Raw genomic sequence first — 15,750 nt, 5'->3', positions numbered from 1 at the left:
TTAATCCATGTTAAATTGTAGCTTCAGGTCAAAGCTTGTGACAATGAGGATGCAAGCTATAAAAGGTTTGCAAAATGTACCCCCAAAAACTGCCTGATCATGTAAAATGAGCTGGTGATGAAGGAATGGGCTCAGGCTGTGCCAGATTGCCCATCAGGAGATGAATGTACCAGTAGCTGCATGTTTTATGGCCTGAGTTAACCCTGCTGTGGTTTACATTGAATCAAGGTGGAGCAGATGGCAGGAGTATTTCCACGTTAGTAACCATGCCACATTTCCAGTTCAAATGGCAGCACTTGGCTCCGATAGCAAGAAACAAGCAAAGAAGTTTGAGTTATTCTGTATTCCAGTGCAGAAGGACCAAAACATTTTGATTTCAGAGTATGTTACCTTCTGGGTATATTCACTGCACAAAATGGCCTTTCTTCCCTGATGACTGTGATGGCAGGCGGCACAAAAATGCAATGGAAAAGAATAAGAATGGCACATTTTGTCTCATAACTGTCCTCACATCACATGCTTGGGAAAGAGAAGAGCATTGTAGAAAAGTCAGTGCTGGAGCTTGAAGAAATAAACAAACAAAAGTTTAACCCCTGAATCTGCAGCCAGCTGCCTTTGCAGTATTCAGAACTTTAAACAGAGAAACAACTCTTCCTTTGGCATCTTATATTCATTGTAAATTTTTGTGGGGAAGGAGCTGTGAACACTTTGTGTACTCTGATCAGGAACAGCATCACTAGTTGCTAGCTTAATAGTCAATAATAAATGAAAGTGTGAGCTTGTGAGTGCCGGGGTTTATTCCCTGGGCTTTGCAAGCTAGCACGGTGGAGTATTTTTCAACCCACTGGCCCCCAGGCTTCACTGAGCTGTGGCTTCTGCAGGAACAAATGGAGTCTGGTTACAGTTAGGGAAGATTATTACAATTTGATTATAGGCTTGGCTCTGATGGTTCACTCCGTGCTACCGAGAGACGAGAAAGAGTACAATCCCTGTCCTCTGGAGACTGCAATACAAATGAGGAGAGAGAAGATAGGAAACCCACAGCGGAGAAAATGGAAAAGGCTGCAGACTCAGGGTCATTTGTCTGTATATTTTGATAATGATGAAGTGGCAGCAGTTTTCCCAGCAAAGGTCAAAATTTGTGCATTTCAGAGAAGAGAGGCAAAGGAGTTTTGTACTTCTTCAGCCAAGCTTATCTTTAATCTGCAGCACCTCCATTTATCCCGGTGAATCTACTCCTCTTACTTAATTTGAGTATAGGCTTCAGCCCTTGGTTGGAAGGGGCGACAGGTACAGAGATGTACCACAGGAATGAGTTCAGAACCAAGGCAGGAGGAGAAGTGAGCAATTACCATGCACTGAGCACTGGCACCGTAACTGAGCTGTGAGCAGGCCCTGCCACCACAAGGAGTCCTGTCAGCACTATTCTTCTCCTCTCTCTCTCTCTCCCGTGTCCCTCATCCAGCATTTATGGGACTCTTCCCTCCCTCTGAGCTCTTCTTAGATTTGGTCTTTGGGTTTCCTCCACCATTAGTACTTCTGTGATGTTTGCACTAAGATCTAATGCACATCTACTCTTCCTGGAGTCCTGCAGATCTTTAGTCATAGAATCACTGAACAGTTTTGGTTGGAAGGGACCATAAAGATCGTCCTGTCCCAACCCCCTGCCATGGCCAGGGACCCCTCCCAGCAGCCCAGGCTGCCCCCAGCCCCATCCAGCCTGGCTTTGGGTGGTTTAAAGGTTAAAGCTTGAGTCCAAGCCCACATGAGGTTGGTCCTTCTAGGTCTTTCCAGCAATAAATCATGAGGCTTTATACTATACAGAACACATTCCAAATGTCTCCCTACAAACAAGTCAAAACTCAGTGTTTTTATTCCCTCTAAGCCCTGAGCTGTTATCTCTGCCTCTTCCTCATTTCTAACAATTGCAGCAATGAAACTCCATAAACACAGGTGCCACTATGGGGAGGAACAAGAGCGTCTTCCCCTTGGTTTCTTCTCTGCTTTACCATTGCACTCCTGACACAGCTGTGAGCTGCCTGCCAGTTTTCCCCAGCCATTCTTCCCCGGCCGTGGCTGCACCACCACCCCAGAGCCCTCTGTGGCTGTGATGAATGAGCCGCTGCCTGCTGGTGAGAGGCAAACATCTCTGAACTCCCCACTGCTTTTACGAGCGCCGAGCTCAACAGCAAGCCCAATCTACAGGCAAAAGCAAAGCAACTAAACAGCAAGCTCCCCACTGCTGCAACTGCTAATGAGCCACTTAGTTGGCACGAGCCCTCCCGCTGGCCATGGCTGAGCCCCTTGCTGCCAGCTCCTGGCTGCCAGGCACGGGGACAGGGAGAGCCGCGTAGCGGGGACAGGCCAGCACTGCACACACGAGGCCTTTGCAGCCTCAGCCAAGGGTAAAAGCTGGCATTTTGCAGCCGTTTCTACAGGGACCTAAAGGAAATGGATTTTTATTTCTCTTTCTTCCTTCTTGCTCCATCAGGAAGAAATCCTAATGAGCTCTTTGCTCCAGAAGCTCATTGCTGGTTTCATTTTTGCACAGCAAGACTGACTTGCGGAGCTGAAGCAAAGTTCATGGCATCCATTTTGCTCCTAAGCACCTCCTAAACTGGCTTACACCAGACCAGGACACTTTGTGGCAATAAGTAATACCACACATCTCAAGAAATAACAGCTATTTACCTTCCTCCTTTTAAGCCAGACTTTTACAGCAATGGGGTTTTAACATCTTTGAAGTTGCTGGCCCCTATGTGTGGCAGAGAGCTTGTTCCTAGCTGCTGTTGCCTGGAAAAAGATGTGAACGTGAAGCTTAAGAGACTAACACCAAGTGACCTTGCAGTATTACACAGCCCTGCTAGGGGAGGATGTGAGTCTGGCACCCCTGCCCTTCTGTTCTGCATAAAATTTATCTTTAAACAATGGTTACGGGCCAAATTAAATCATGTGGAAAACACACTCCAGCCCCCTCACTGCATTTCTGAATGGTGTTGCACTGAGGCACCACAAAATTCAGTGGAGTTACACCCCTTTCCATCCATGAGATCCACAGAGCTTGGATCCACTTGTACTAATAAAGGCAGTCAAGCTGCAGCCATTTACACCACTGTTGTTTTTGGCTTCCTACATCGACATTAGTTCTTGCTACAGCGTTCCATGATATTAGGTGCTTTTCTCAAGCAATGAGTGATGAAGACACTTATAGTGAACTTTATAGCACTTCAGTTGACAATTTTCTGGGTTGAATGTGCATCTCCCTCATAGCAGAGGTCTCTGCACCACAGATGGTGTTTTACATATAGCAGTAAAATGACATAGTTGGAGCTGCAGCATATGTGCCTTTGCTGTGTCTCCATATCCCATGCAAGTCCACTGGGCTTCCAGCTAGCTCCCATTTTGCATACATCAGCTTAACATTCAGCAGAGGCAGATGGGATGCTGGCCTCTAGTTCTTGCTTCAATTGGTAAAAAAGATTGCGGTATTAAAGTGGAGAAAAAGAAAATGAACAGGACCTTGCTCATGAACGTTTTAATGTTTCCCTCCTCTACGAAGACACAGCTTTGTAACGTTATAAAATTACTATCTCTTTCCCAGTCCACCCTAGGAATAAATTGGCAGTGCTCACTTTCCTGGGCTTCCATTTAAGAGAACCTTACGGGTGTTTTAAGCTTGTGAAATATTTCCCACCTGATTCATTGAGGGATTATTATTAAAGTGAATTTAGCACTGACTAAAGCTCCTGGATTGTCAGTCCTGGGAACCTGATGTTCTTTTCAGCTACAAACTATTACAACAGGGACAGAGGAAGATTGCCTCTGTGAGGTGCTCATCAGCCCACTCAGCCTGGCCTCAGCCGGGAGGAAAAGCAGAAGGCCATTTCTCCTGTCCACTCATGCACTGCCTTCTCCATCAGCCCTTTCTGCTATGGTGAAGAGAGCTGACTTTCTGCTTTCTTTGCCCTGCAGATCACAAAGGAAGGTGTTGTCTCACCTGACAGTGCCTGAGGGGCAGTGCTGCAGAGGTCTGTGGCAGAGTCAGGTCATGAGCCCTGATCCAAGAGGGTCTGGGAGATAGCACCAGAGAGTGATCCTCAGAGGCAGTCACAGCAGAAAATCAGAGAGAGAGAGATCAAGATATAAAACTTGTTGGCCTGGCTTAATCTCTAATAAAAATGATCTGGGCTTACACATAGATAGAAAACACACCAGAAATGGTCTGAAGGGAGCTTGGGGAGATGTGAGCAAGGTCATAACTCAAAGGTACCTTCTAGCTGGGCTGGGTGCCACTGTGGGATGGTCTCCACAGTCTCTTTCCTGTTTCTTCCAAACCATCCTTGCTCCCTTGATACCACCAAAAGGAAATAGTGTTTCCTCCTTGGTAGAGAGCAAGGCATTAAATTCTTCCCAGAGCAGCCATCTGCCTGAGGATCGACATTTTCAAATAACCCACAGGTCACACTCCTGATGTCTTTAACAGTGCCTTTGCAAAGCTGCAGCGAAGAATATATCCAGCATAACCCTATCATGCCTCTCCTTGACAAGCCTTTGTTTCCACTAAAACCCCTAGAGATGAAGCACTGCCAAATCCCTCCCTTGCACAGACAGGTAGAGAGGAGGTGTGCTTGCTGGCATGTCCAGCTTTCAAGCCACTCCCCACCTCTCCTGCACTGCCAGGGTGGTAGATGTGTTTCTGGAGTGCCTATCTCCCAGACTTGTCATCCTTCTGATATAGAGACTCACCTCGTTTTGCTCCTACCTTCATTTTTAAGGGTGACATAGTAGGGGGTATAAAAAATACTAATGCTCTGTATTCCTCTGTATTTTCAGATGACTGCACAGACTATTTTAGTTCACACTAAAATATTCTTGAGGAGGAAGCTGAACTTTCCTCTCCCTTTATTTTTGATTCCCTCAGAGAATTAAGATGCAGCTGAGTTGATACAATGCCATGAGCTCTTGGCACTATCATCTCACAATGTTTGGCATTTTAATCTTAAAACTCCAGCTTCCAGAGCCATGAAGACTCAACTACCAAAAGCAAGGAAGACAATGTGAATACTTCCCCCTTTTCATTGAGAAGAAAAACTTGAAAATTGCAACCTTGTGCCCCCTCCAGGCTTTAAAAAAAAAATTAAATTAAATTAAAAATTAAAGCAAACTTCCAGACATTTTCCTTTCTTCATTAAAAGAAGAAAAAATGAATTAAAAAAAAAAAAAAACTTTGAAAAAAAAAAAAGAAAAAGAAAAAGATTTTGGAGCCAATCTTGTGATTTCTAGAAGCACTGCCTCATGGTTCCTGAATGTTCAAGGTTGGCAACACCGACCCTACCCTATATTCCAGGAGCACATGACAAGGAGACTTGCTATATCAGCTAACTTGTAAACACTGTAAACTGTCTGTATTTATGTTGAATAATCACTTTTGCAGGGCAAGCAAAAAACAGAGCTCATAGCACTAAAAAAAAAAAAAAAGAAAGAAAGCCTGAAATCAATACACCCTTAGTTCTCTTGTCTCAGCAAAAGGAGAGTCTCAGGAAGCTTTTTAACCCTTTCAGACTTTGAAAAGAAGGACAAAAAATGGGCTGAACAGGCCAGCCTCTGCCTTGTCACACTTGTTAACATCACCACTCTGATCTGATTCAAGATGTTGTGACAACAGCCTAAGCCCATGTCCAATGAATATTTTAAAATATGGGACATGTATGGTAAAATATTAAGGCCCACAGCAAGTCTAACGAAGCGGTGCGGTGCCTGGGTGGAGATGAGCCCTGGGGAGCCAAATCCTCACCGTGCTGGAGGCCAGAGATGCTGCAGTCCTCCCCATGGCACCTGTGCCTTGCCTGATGCATTGTTTAACAGGAACAGCAGCCCCACCAACGTGGCCAAAACATCAGCCAAGCTGTCTCGTGGGCCTGCCCTCTGCCCTCATCCTACTGCCTGCACTGATGGTAAGCAAATGCATCACATTTTATACGGATAAGTCTTCTTGACACAAATGACCCAGGAAAGCTTTACATCTGCATCACAGGCTTTCTCTGTCCCCCCTGGATGCTCCCCAGTCCCCAGAAGATCCCAGAGCCTTCTGGTGCTTCACGCTGAGGAAATCAGGCTAAGATTGCCAGCTCAGCTCCCTCACTCTTAACATATGCAGGTAGCGCTACTGGTCCGTGTGATGTCACCCCAGAATTAACATGCTGATTAACAGCTGGCTTCCTGCCATTCTAATAGGCTCTAAATACCTCTCCTAGGAGCTCCTAAAAGGAATTGGATTTTGGAAGGGGTGGGAGAGGATATTTTGTATTCATGGGGTCTTCTTCATACCCATAGGATGTTCGGTAATTCTCAGTAATTGTCCTATATTCTGGTTTTAAAGCTCGTTGTTTTCAAAAAGCAGTTCATTGGCAGATGCTCTTGCAGTCTCCATCCCCCATTCCTGGCTCCCCCTTTCCCCCCTTGAATTATTGATCTTTAGCCAGAACAGGATTTGTTTTCATTATACGTGAGCTGCAATCACCACAGATATTAGTGTAAACTCCTGGCAGCAGATTGATTAGTTCCTTGCATAAGGAAGCAGGGGGTCCCTCCCACAGCTTTATCAGGGATCCCCAGAGCCAGTTATTCTTTACAGGACACAAAAATGGAAATTAGATTTCAGTTAAATACATCAGAAATTAGATTAGATGTTATTACTTCAAAAAGTCGAGCTCAAGAGAGCAGCGCACCTCAAAAGATTTTACAAAAAGATTTTGTATAGAAATATCAGTAGCATCACTCCTTGCTTCAGTGATTTCCAAGGGGAAAAACTTGAATTTCTCTTCCCACTACTCATGACCAACAGGTCTAAGAACAATCCTCCTCAGCAGGGTGCAAAAATACACTGCAATAACGATAAAAATCCACTCTCCCTTGGGAATTGGAACAGCAAAAAGTAAGTCTGTGGTCTCCACAGCTCAGGAGCATTGCCGGTGCGGATCTTTGCTTGTTGTGAGCAAGGAGCTAGAGACTGAAAGCTGGTTTGGGAGAGGGTTTCTGCCATTGGGACCCAACACAGCTGGTATATTATGAAACATCAGGATAGCAATGCATCCATCTAGAAGGTGCTAAATAGTCTCTCCAGCAGTCACTGACATCTGGATGTGCCGCAAGGCCACAAAAGCCTTCCCCACACCACAGCACGTGCAGGGATCAGGAACACCACGAGCACTGGCAGCACTGATAGCAATGGCCAGGCAGCACTGCCCCACAGGGCACCTGATGTAGCACATCACATTTGTACAAGACATCGTGTGTGGAGCTTGCACTTGTGAGAGATGTGCTGGGACGCTACTGCTGAAAGTTTCCAAAGAAAAATGTGACATGGGGTCTATAAAGGAATAGATTGGCACCCACCTGGGTGAGTCTAACAGCAATAAACAACAAAAATTGTTCTTTTTTACTATGGAAAATTTGGAGTTTTGAGATCATCACTTATTGGTAGAAGACTTAACCAATTTTCATTCTGTTCTTAGCTAGTCCACAGAGTCACTGTCTGACCTTAGCCAAATCAAGCAAGTCTCTCATCAACTTGTATCTTGATTAACACTTTTCTTTTGGCTTGGATGAGTAGAGTCTTGGCAATCCCTATTGATTCAAAATGCTGTTGCAAAGGTCAATTTCCTTACTCACCACTGTGAACCCTTCATGCTTGCTCCTGTTACCATCCCCTAGATACCTCCTATCTATCACCCCTAACACAAATAACTTGTTTCCATTTCAAACCTTTTGTTGACTGTCAGACTAAATAGAGATAAGATAAGCCCTAATTACACTCGTTATTTTAGATAGATTTGATTCCATCCAATCACACTCGAATTATTACAGAAAGCTGCAGGTTTATTTAAGTAGAAATTAAGCAATACAGTTAACATTTCTATTATGAGGACTCTTGCAAACAACTTGGTAATAGGCTGTTAGCACTTTTATATTCATAGCCTCTTTGGCCTGGAAGAAGAAGATGATTAACATATGTAAAAGCTCCAAATGATCAGCATCCTTGATGCTGATCCAAAGAACCTCCAAAGAGCCATTCCTCAGACACGTCCTTTTATAACCCAAACCATTTCATTTACATATTAATTTACATATGTCCCACAACACTTTAAAAGTTTCTTGTTCGATAGGTTCAATAGCAATTCATTTACATTTATCTCACTTCCACATTTGTAACATCATTAGAGTCACAATGAGTTTAAAATACTGTAACAAAATCCTTGGTGTCAGAACAGCCCCACCTCAGAAATGTCTTATTAAAATTCCTCATCACCCAGTCTCAAAACATCTTCTAATCATATTCCAGTGCAACAAATTAGCAAGTCACAAGGTTGTAGCTCACGTTATCCAATTAAATGAAAACGAAGGACTTTAGCTCAAAGACAAATTATTCCTACTGCTGTTTTCAGCCAGCTTGGCTTTCCATTTCTGGTCTCTTTCTGTCTCCACAACTACCAAGAAATGTCCTGCTAGCAGTAAAGGCACATTAATGCCAAAGCAAGTTTCCTGAATGCCCCATTGTTCCTTGCCTCCCATGGACATTGTTGCCTCCTGCAAAGATGACCCCACAGCCCCACATCATACAGATTAACTGTTGTTAGAGCTTCCACCACGATGGTGTCGGTCTGTAAGCAGGGCTTCAAAATGAATGATAACCCTTTACTTTTTCAGCTTTTTGTCCCTAAAATAGTTCTCGTCTTTTGTTAGTCATTCCTATTTATATTACTAGCTCTCTGAAGGTATTTTATTTAGAAGTCAGCAAAATGGAGCGCCAAATTCCCTGACAAACATAGGTGATATTCCTTCCTTAATCATCATGATCAGCACTATCACTGACCCTTTCATACCACGTCCCAGTCTCACTGTCATATGCAGCTGTTATTTTGGGAGCCATTTCACACTTATAAGGTGGTTCAATGGCTTTCATCATTTTGGCAGTCAGAAAACTTGCTACCATACAAAGACAAAGTTTCCCAGGAACAGGGAAGCTACTCAAGAACCTTATTCTCATTTTCCAACACTAAGAGTGTCACTGATAAAGGCTTTCACAGGTTCTCTATGCAATGGGCTAGAATTAACGAAGGGGTGAGTCATTTTTCATTTGCAGAATTTTAATGACTATCAACAGCATTTGCATTCATTATTCTTGCATGACATACCAAAGAGCTGGGAAAATTTTTGCACTTAGAAAACTGCATTACTGCAATACTAGTTATGTCAAGGCCTTAATATTTATTTGAATTATTCTTGGCATGTTTTTTCTTCTCAGAGCACTATGGAGCATATAATTACTGGAGTAAATATATATCCCCACATGCATGTTTCTATAAAACAGTGTAAATATACCACAGAACTGATCGTCTCTATAACATAAATATTTTCCATTGGAGGATCATATGACTTCATAAGTAGAGTTCTCTTTCATTTTTAATCAAGTGGCCTTGGTGCTTGTGAATCTATGTCACAGTGAGAATCCATAACCAGGACTTTCAAAAGGAATAACAAATTTTTTCATGAAGGATTTAGAACGTCTCCGTATAAAAGCCTAAATTTCAGAGTGGTAGATACCTCAAATCAGACATTTCCAATAAGTGACTTCAGCTACTCTGAAAAGCCACAGCCCAGCAATCAAGTGAACACCAGAAGCAATAATACTGAGAGGTGCCCTGCCATGTTCAACAGGCCCAGTTTAGAGAAGTTGCTCGTAAGAGTTCAGCCCTGACAGTCAATTTGGTTGCTGGTTTCCCTGGTGAGAATGATGATGAATGAGTCAGTTCATGCCAAGGAAGACAACAGCTTTTCTGATTTAGATTTTCCATCAATAAGAAGAGCTCAGAGAGCAATAAGTTGTGCCAGTCAGGTCAACAACAGATTCCGGAGTGTTCTGATTTTTCATTATTTGATAAAATGGATAAACCTCATCCAATACCTAGCTAGCAGTAGGTTAAAACCCTCTTCAAAGAAATTAAACACTCATGCTCTCACATCTGTGAATGAAGACAAGTACAGGCCACTAAGACTGGCTCATATTCAAGCAGCCATGAACTACTTTTCCAAGCAGAAATAACAAAGAGCTTCCCACGCCTTCGGCAGAAGATAGCAGATAGGCAAGGAAGGCATCATGTGGGAAGGGAGGAAGTTAATGTGCAGTGTATCCCCCACTAACATCATGGTGCATATCTGGCTTATATGATGGAGAGTGATGGTGGTGTCACTTGCCCAGGCACACACAAGCATCCTGAGGTGTCTGCATGCAGCCCTGGGCACCATCAGAGAATTTCTACTTGTTTTCCAGCACTGGAAGCAAGCTCTGAGCCCTGGTTCAAGTTTGTCTTCGGGCTGACATGATGTAAACCTGTAAACTACATCTCAGATAGCATAACAGGTATGGCAGAAAGGGCAGTGGTGAAACTAGTGCATGGGCTAACACTGACCAGTGCCCTGCCACTTCCACTCCTCAAACCTCAGCAATCGTCAAACACAAGGAGCCTAAAACCAGGGCCAGTATCTACACTTCTCTCTGTACCTTAAAGGGAACCCTGATTGACTGGCTTATTTATTTTTCTATCTTATGGCAGGTAAGCATGAACTTTTACTGACAGAAGGCTTATTTTTCTTTGTTTCAATTCTAGGGGTAGCTGTGCTTTTCTTTTATGTTGGAATATGCCTTGCAGTGCAGATTTTCAGCATAATAAACCTGAGCTACAGAACTGACCTGTCACAGATCATTGCAAACCTGGCCTAGATTTTAAAGCCATCACAAAACAGTGAAAGACTCCATATTTTATCTTTTATCCTTTAAACCACAAATATAATTTACTTCATTCTTTCATAGGACAGTGAATGCAAGCATCACAAAGAGAAAGTAGAGGTATCATTTAAAACGGTTTGGGGAATCTATAATCCCTAGGCCAACACTGCCTGTACTTTATATGATATTTACTCTCCCTTGAATTCCTGGCCACGAAGCTCTATGTTCTGTTGACATTCCCCTACTAATTAAAGAGACATTTTATGGTACCAAAGAGACATTTCCTTCCCTTTCAGTCCCAGACCTACAAATTCCCTTATTTCTCATCCTTATTTGATCAACAGGTAAAGAAATGACAAATTGGCCATTTACAATTCTCTAGATGAAACCTACATCTCTGTGTGTCTCTAATGAAGCTAGTCTAATGTGTCATGAATTTCTGATGCTATCTTTCGGAAACACTTGCAATGCAAAGCTTGTATGAAACAATGTACCTACAAAGCTATATTTTACAGTCTACCTCCTCATATGGTACTCACACACACATGTGAAAAAGCACTTAACAGTAGTTATCTCTACTCTATTGAAAAAGGAACTTTCCAATTTTCAGTTATGTTAATACAAAACCTAATATCCTGTGGAAGCTGATGTGAGTTGTGCATGCATGAATTATTATCGATTTTCTTGCAAAGACTTATCTCTGAACTACAAACAGTCTGAACATAAAAGTTAAGGTGAAATACTATCTAAACTGTGTTACACCAAAGGAAGCTATTTCCATTCTTCTGTGGGTAAACTGACGGGTATTGCTATGCTATCTAGTTAATCCTTTCTGGATGAGTATTAGATTTTTCTTGGCACAGCATCTTGCACTAGTTAAAAAAAAAAAAAAAAAAAAGCAGCTGTTGCCAAGGCATTAAGCAAGAAAATGGTGAATGCTATTCTTGTAAAAGTAGCTCAAATAAACTATCAATGCACGGGATAAAGTGGAAAATGCATGAGTCAGGATAAGCCATTATATCTGCTGGAGACTGTGGGGAGCCATACACACCACCCATGCTCTGCCTAGAGCATCAGGAGAGCCCTCCTGCTGGAGATGCTTCTTGTGAGCTACCTTCCAGGACTGCAGCTTTCTCTTTTGGTGGTGACTCAGAGTTTAAGCTTGTCAGAAAATAATTATTCCGCCTACCCAGGGAAAACATTGATCTTTACATGAAAACCTCTAAACTGTACACTTTCGCACATCATGTACACTAAACCAGAGATTAATAAATGATGCTGCAGTACTTCACAGGCATTTCTGCTCTGACTTCATTGTGTTTTCATTCTCCCATGTGCGGTCTGTTCAGTGGGTGGACTACGTTTCCCCCAGCATACTGTAATTTCATTTCTTAGCTGTTTTCCATTGTTCATCATTGGAGTTCCCAGCTGAAGTGCACCAAGAGTTTTGTGTCGAAGTGAGGAGTCCAAACCAAAGAAAAAACAGATAAAAAGGAGAGAACAGCAATGCACTGGTGGAGGGTAAACGCATCTAGGCAGGCTTTACTTTATGTTAATTTGCAAACAGAAACTCCAGAAAGTGGAGTGTCTATCTGAAAGAGACTGAAACTCCCAACTAGAGAGTTACCTTCTCTTCCATCCCCACTGCTCTGCCAGGAAATGCTGCAGTCAGGGAGAAGAGCTTTGTGATGAGAGGGGACTTCACTGTGCTCTGCTTATGCCCTCGAATGGAAAAATCTGTTCCTAAACTAGCTCACCAGGAAGGAAAGATGCTGAGACACCAGCTGCACTAGAGTTAGCAGGGGGGAGGATGTAGTGTCTGGTTTTATGCTCAGAGCAAGTCTGTTGATTTGGTGAAATTACTAACCATTTGTACTGCTGTAAATGAAATCAAAAGCAAGCTCGGAGTTAATACAGGGGCTGTACTGATCCCACATATAGCTGTCACTGTTTTGTTTTTTCCTTCCATATCACAAAGGCAAGTAACTGCACAGGATCCACAATTACACTATCTTCTGTTCACTACAAGGAAAATGAATTCATCCTGATCACTCCAGTAAACACTAAACCCACTAAGGCACATATTTAATCAAATAATTAGGAGAGGTGCAGTGGAAATGTGTGCTGAAAAGATAATGTTGCACTTTAAAGGATTCATTATTGGTTATTACATTTTACATAGAATGTCATTTTCTTTACTAGTTAAAGAAAAGGTGAAGGAGGAAAAACAAAGTCCTACAGACTAAATGCTTGAGCTCCATCTAAATTATAGACTGCTCAGAACACGTCTGAAATTGGAGGTGCCACCTTTCAAAGAAGCACTGCCATTATGTTGCTAACGTGGCCTTATCTGATTTTTCTTTGTTTTAAAATTATTCCCTACATTCAGCCACTTGAGCAAAGAGATCCATGGCTGTTCTGCTGGAGGATTTACATCCCATAACCCCCTGAACCAGCACGGCCAGACTCCTCACAGAGCTCAGCAAACCTACAGGAGCACACAGAGTAGTTTGAGCCCCAGAGCCAAGGGCAAACATCAGTACCTGCAGGCAGGAGCCAAGGCTGGCAGCTTGGGTGAAGACCCCAGTGTCATGAAGGCATCAGCAACACCGTGGAGGGAGATGTAGAAAAACAACCTGTAAAATACCTCCATGCTAACACCCAGCAATAGTTTTGATTTACCACGATGTAAATAAGAGGACAAGCCAAACCACAAAACCTCTTAAAATCATTCCACATGCTTCACAAACATCAGCTTCCCTTCACCCTCTGCTGAGGACTATTTTAAAGCCAGCAGACTGACAAATAGTTAAAAACCACCTATTGAAAAGCGTCTGCTGCTGGTTCTGCTGTTAGTATTGAGATTTCCTGTCAGCCTTTACAGAAATTCTTTGGGAGTCTGACAGGATTAAGGGGATTAATACATTAAAGCATTATTACAGCTTTCACAGGGGATTTTCAAAGACTTTACACTGTGATCTATTTGTCCTGTTACATAAAACGAGCATTAATAGGCCGATTGAAAAGAATCTCTGCAATCAATAACCTTAATTTTTGTAAACATATTCTGCTATCAGAATGAGGTGCTGAGGTCACCAGCCCTCCCACAGCGCGTTACTTAATTTAAGCTGCGTGAATGCCTTTTCAGTGCATGCCAGGGGCTGGTCAGGGTGTTACTACTGACTCCTGACAGGGAGGGAGGTTTGTTAACACTGAGTCACAGGGCCCCGAGGTGTACCATATCACCCAATGCCTGAACTGTGCATCAGAGACCCACACCACCACTGCATTGCCAAATGGCTCCATTCAGAGGACAGAATTTTTACCCTAATTAAATGCTCACGGGGAGATGGGTGGCTGTTAGTTGCTGCCTCTCTCCCACTAGTGAAGACCTTCATGCTGGAGGCATCAGGCTGCCAAATCCTCTTCTCTCCCCAGTGGCATTCCAGGCTCCTTGCACAACTAGCTCAAAGAGGAGTAACCCTAACACCTCCGTCCTTCAACAAGTCAACTCACTCTTAATTTATTTTAGGACCACAAGCAGCACTTACCCTTGCTCTTTTTCCTTTTATGTGGGCAGGGCACGCACACCCCTGCAACTCAGCACTCTCACCTCTCTTGTGTTTCTCAACAGGCAATTTCATGTTGTCCCTTCACATAGACTTTGGTGTTTTGTTGAGAAAGTTTCTCTTCAGAAATGTTCACAGGAAGCTCACAGGAAAAAGGGCAAAACCTCTGTTCTCACTCTCTAACTGCTTTATATAACTCCCAAAAATATTTAGCTATGGAGGGACAGCTTCTCATCTGTTGCAAATCAGCATAAATCAGTGCAGGTTAGGATGAGGGCAGCATTTTCCAAAGACACTTCTAAAAGGGGGTGTGTAGGGCTCACCCGTAGGGAGGGGTTGCAGGTCCAAGCCTTTTCTTTTGTGCTGTACTTTTGTATTAATGCGGAAGGCATACTCTGCTTATATGTGTTCTGTACTTTCAGCCAGTACTTTACCTAACTAGCCCCAACTAAACTGGAATCTACATAATTCATAGACATTAAGGGATCTGTGAACCTCTAAATTAGGAAAAGAAGCATTAGCCTTGACTTTCAGATCAAGACCTAAAATAAAGGAAGATTAAAATTGAGAATTTTATTTTTTAATCCAAACTAGGTATCCCATTCTCGGTGAAATATGATAGCTATTGTGCGTCTAATTTCCCTAGGCTGTTCTGAAAACCCAGGTACCATGAAATCCCTCAAAGCCTGAGCAGGGGTCACTCACCTCACACCCATTATCCTCTCAAAGTGGCTGCTTAGCCATTGTGTCTAGTCTCAATTAAGAGCTATTAATGAGCTACTTGTATCAGCGCGATGTATATTATTGTATAAATGTGATTGTCAAGTTTTTTGTTGCTATGAAATGCTAGGTTGGCTATGTGGAAAAGGCTTCACACTGAGATTTCAACATTGCCATGCCAGGCGGAAAAGAGTATGCTGTCTTACAAGAGGTTAACACCTTGTTAAGGAGTTACTTAAGCATGGAGGCAGTCAGTAGGCTGGTGGGTGGAGGGTTAAAACTGATTTGAAGTTATGTTGGGAATCAAAGATATCCATGTGGGGAGAGACTGCACTTGGAACTGTATATCAAGTGGGATTTAAAAAAATAAATAAATATTGCATATCCAAATCAGCATCTTCTCCCCTGGCATCAATTTAAGAGTATAGGTTTTGCCTAAGAGCAGGAGACATAGGCACGTGATTAAGGAGGTAATGCAAATGTCTTGCCAGCTGGATAATGGAGAATCAGGGAAATCTCTTGTATCTATCTAAGCATAGCTAAATAGAAAAAGTTTTCTTTTATTTCTATCCTCCTTTCACTACAATACTGCAACTGTGCTATCTGTATCTTTATTTGGCAAAATATTTTTTCTATTTATATTTACTTCTATAATTTCTTTTTTTTTTTTTTTTT

General features: G+C 42.7%; 1 long non-coding RNA gene across 1 annotated transcript in view; it reads right to left on the bottom strand.

The window, feature by feature from the left end:
* Positions 1-14,529, bottom strand: part of LOC311422004 — a 33,807-nt gene extending 19,278 nt beyond the window's left edge. Inside the window, exon 1 of the long non-coding RNA XR_014685133.1 lies at positions 14,338-14,529. This is a non-coding gene — a long non-coding RNA (uncharacterized lncRNA). The remainder of the gene's footprint in view (positions 1-14,337) is intronic.
* Positions 14,530-15,750: the final 1,221 nt, after the last annotated feature.

This window comes from Aythya ferina, assembly GCF_964211825.1.
Source record: "Aythya ferina genome assembly, chromosome: 20".
Taxonomy (NCBI): Eukaryota; Metazoa; Chordata; class Aves; order Anseriformes; family Anatidae; genus Aythya; species Aythya ferina.
This window is presented reverse-complemented; position numbering and strand designations above follow the sequence as displayed.